This window comes from Aquarana catesbeiana, linkage group LG10 (assembly GCF_042186555.1).
Source record: "Aquarana catesbeiana isolate 2022-GZ linkage group LG10, ASM4218655v1, whole genome shotgun sequence".
NCBI classification, from domain to species: domain Eukaryota; kingdom Metazoa; phylum Chordata; class Amphibia; order Anura; family Ranidae; genus Aquarana; species Aquarana catesbeiana.
In genome coordinates this window covers 21,336,319-21,340,834 of record NC_133333.1, presented here as the reverse complement: position 1 = coordinate 21,340,834, position 4,516 = coordinate 21,336,319, and positions in this window count along the sequence as shown.

Here is a 4,516-nt window from a genome sequence, read left to right as displayed (position 1 = left end):
AGTGGCCGAGAAGAGCCGAGGACCGGCATTGTGTATTTCGGCGCCGGCGGCGCCATTTTCAAATCGCGGTCGGCGATTTTGAAAATCTGACAACTCCGGATCGCAGGGGATCGGCGTATAACACGCACCCACGATTTTCCCCTGATTTTAAGGGGAAAAAAGTGCGTGTTATACGCCGATAAATACAGTATCTCCATGTTATGTTTTTTACCTTAGTGCCAAATGACAGTTTAGATGGCGATTCCGAATGCAATGGATTGACGTGCCCATCCTGCGCGACTAATGACTCTACCAGGTGTTCCCCTTCAGATACAATGCAGTGTATGGGGAATGAGACCGTGTGTGCTCTCCAGACTCTAACAATATCAGGTCAGTATTCCAGACAGAACCAATGTTATTAAAAAAGAAAAAAAAGAATTGCAGTTGCATTGCAGTAAAATGTGGTGTCTTATTAGGCATTATTTTACATGTTACACACAGTAAGGTGCAATTTAGGTGCTGTTCATCTTAAAGTGATTGTAAAGGTTAGTTTTTTTCTTTTTTGTTTTTAAATAACCAACTTCTAATACTTACCTGCTCTGTGTAAGGGTTTTGCACAGAGCAGCTCCAATCCTCCTCTTCTGGGGTCCCCCCCCCCCCCCCGCAGCAAAAAAAAGATTTTTTTTTTACTATTTTGGCCCAGTTTTCCTTGATTATAATAATAATAATAAAAAAAATAATCAGGAGATATCCATTACCATTTACCACCAAAAGAAAGCCCAATCTATCCTAAAAAAAAACAAAAAAAACCAAGGTACGTCCACCTGGATACACAACGTAGTTGATATGATATAAACATTTTTACTAACACATGTCAAAGTTGCAAAATCGAACTTAAGCATTAAAGGGTTTGTAAAGGTTCATTTTTTATTTTTTAAAAATAACAAACATGTCATACTTACCTCCACTGTACAGTTCGTTTTGCACAGAGTGGCCCCCATCCTCCTTTTCTGGGGTCCCACGGCGGCTCTCTCGGCTCCTCCCCACAATAGCTAACCCCCTCTGGAAGCTCTCTCCCGAAGGGGGTTACCTTGCGGGCGCACTCCCGTCTTATACACTCTGCGTCCATAGGCACAGAGTGTATGTCTCGGTCTCGCCCCCCCGGCGGCCGCGTCATTTGGATTTGATTGACGGCAGCGCAAGCCAGTGGCTGCACTGCTATCAATCTATCCAATGAACAGCTGAGAAGACTGGGCCGAGAAGAGCCGAGAAGCCAGCATGTTCTCAACGTGGGACTTTCGAGGGCTCAGGAAAGTAAACCGAGGGGCTGGGGGGCCTGTAACTATCAGATGTTTTTTCACCTTAATGCATAGGATGTATTAAGGTGAAAAAAAATGGAAGGTTAACAACCCCTTTAAGATTTGTTTTACCCTTAAAGTGGGTGTAAACCCAAATATTTTTTTTTAATTAAGACTCATATCTGTTACAGCAGAGGATGTCATTTCATCTATGCCTAGTCTTGCCACGAAGAGTTTATCCAGCTCTGAGCAATTCTCTTATCTTTCTTCAGTAAGATAAAAACAGACACACAGAGAAATAGATGTCCCTTTCTTTCCCCTTGCTGTGAGCGACTGGTGTTTTACTTATCTCATGCACCAGTGTGAGAGAGGCATTCTGTGTACTTCACACCCCCCTCCTTTCTTCTCCAGCTCTCTCAGGATTGGCTGCTCCACACCTCAGCATGATTGGGCATGCTGAAGTCATGTGGTGACTTTCCTGGGTTTTGACTGGATGTTAGTGATCATGGCATAATCCATGAGACCAGCAGAGGTTCAGTGTAAGAAATATCGATGCCTGGCCAAGGGGAGTGTAGAGGTGGGCAGGGTGTCTACTGACATCACAACTCCACCCACTGAGCCCTGGACAACAGACCTGCCCACAGAATCCGGAGCATTGCAAGGCTCCAAACAGCTAAAAGGGAGATATTTGACAGGTAAGGATACATGTGGGAGGCATGTATTTCCCTTTAGATAAGCACTATGGAAGTAATTTTGAAATGATGAGAGTAGGTTTACATCCACTTTAAGCACAAGGAGGTTAAACAAAATGTTGATTGAAAAACACGTAACACAATTAAAAAAAAAAAAAAATACCAAATTGACACCTTTGGAGCCTTATTTTTTAAGACCTCATTAATATGTGATAGTGTTATTAAGATCAAATTACAGTTTTCATTTTTTTAAATATTTGTTGGAAAATGTAAATTTCCCAAACTTTTTATGCATTTATTTTTTGCAGGACGAAATCAATCAATCGCAATGAGTGGTTGTGCCACAAAAAGTGTCTGTGATTTAGGCATCCAAACTTTTCCTTCCGGAGGACTATCCGTGGACCTTAAATTTATCTGTACTACTTGAAGTACTGATCTCCAGAAATATGGAAGTATGGAAGAGCCCCGGGGCCATCATAAAAAAAAAAAACAGAATTCTGACTTTGAAACTCAGAAATCTGAGATTGAAAGTCAGAATTGTAAGTTTAAAAAAAAATAATTTTCTACAGGATTCTGAGATTCAAAGTCAGAATTCTGAGATTCAAAGTCAGAATTCTGAGTTTTAAAGTCAGAATTCTGAGATTCAAAGTCAGAATTGTAAGTTTAAAAAAAAAATCGACTTTGAATCTCAGAATTCTGACTTTGAATCTCAGAATTCTGACTTTGAAACTCAGAATTCTGACTTTTAATCTCAGAATTCTGACTTTGAATCTCAGAATTCTGACTTTAAAACTCAGAATTCTGACTTTGAATCTCATAATTCTGACTTTGAATCTCAGAATCCTGTAGAAAATTTTTTTTTTTAAACTTACAATTCTGACTTTCACTCTCAGAATTCTGAGTTTCAAAGTCAGAATTCTGTTTTTTTTTTATAATGGCCCCAGGGCTCTTCCATACTTCCATACCATAAAGGCTTCTACCTCCTGGCTATGATTTGTATTTTCTTTTTAAAATTAATGATCTGAAATGTCTAAAAAAAATATACCTTCTAGACTAGAAACGAAAACAAAAAGGTTGATTCAAAGGTTGATTTGTGGAGCAGACAGATTTTTTAAAATCTTTCAGTAACTAGTAGATCATTTTTTTTAAGAAAACCTTTTTTTTTGTCATAACCACAATCCATTATGTTTTTGTTGACAATAGTGTATATGAAAACTATTGAAGGAGTAAATTAATTTAATTTTCACTTTAATAAAATTCTTCTGTTTTCTTTCTTTCTTTTTCTTTTTTTCACTATTTGATTACATGTTATGTAACAAACAAAAATATAATAAGACATTTTTTAATGGCCTACAAATTGACAACTGTCTCAGTTTGTGTTGGAAATCGAATGTGCAAAGCAGAGAGGGAAGGGTTTGAGTCCCCTCTGAATTCCTTCAGCTGCATCACGTGTAATCGCAGCATCTACTTCTACGGCTTGGACCACACCTGTGGTTGGGATGTGTGGTACAAAAGAGCAGTTGAGCCGTGTTTCTAACCCAACCAATGTCAATATTCCCTTGGCACATGTTCCTGGAGTAGGCTGAGGGATAGCAGGTGCTGCAAAATTATTTGTGCAGAGCAGTGACTCAACCATGTAATATTGCCATAGTAAATGCAAATACAAGAAAAACATATTTGTCAGCACACCGTGGATGTGAAAACACTGATATCTTGGCAACTCTTAAAGCCTGGGTGTCTGGTCATCTCCAGCTGCCAAATAAAATATAAAGATGCAGGTGGCTCAGTGGGAAGGGCTGGCTCTAAAAAACATAATAAGGAGATACCAAGAGCACGAATGGTGTAAAGCAAGGGTCAGCAAACTTTTTCCACTTAAGGGAATTCAATGTATGTGAATGCATGGAGAGCCGCATTCACCTGCTAATAAATGAAGATAACATTACACAACCCCGTTGTATCTGGGTTTCAGTCCGCATGAAACCCGGACACATTATTCAGGATGAACTGTGATTCCCCAAGTAACAGAGGTAGTCACACATAAATCTGTTGTCATCTGTTGACTCAATATGGTCACGCCTACTGCTCGCCTTGGCGTGTTTAGCACACCACATTACTACTCTGCCTGGAGCACCCAAAGGTGTTTAACCACTTCAATACCGGACACTTTTACATCTTCCTGCCCAGACCAATTTTCAGCTTTCAGTGCTGTCGCAGTTTGAATGACAATTGCGGTCATGCTACACTGTACCCAAACTAAATTTTTACCAGTTTGTTCCCACAAATAGAGGTTTCTTTTAGTGGTATTTGATCACCTCTGCGGTTTTTATTTTTTGCTAAACAAATAAAAAAAGACCAAAAATTTTGAAAAAAATAAAAGTTTTGCTTTTGTTTCTGTTATAAAATTTTGTAAATAAGTAAGTTTTCTCTTTCACTGATGGGCACTAATAAGGTGGCACTGACAGGCACTGATAAGGCAGCACCTATGAGGTGGCACCAATGAGCGGGCACTGACGATGGGCACTATCATGCGGCACTGATGGGCACTGG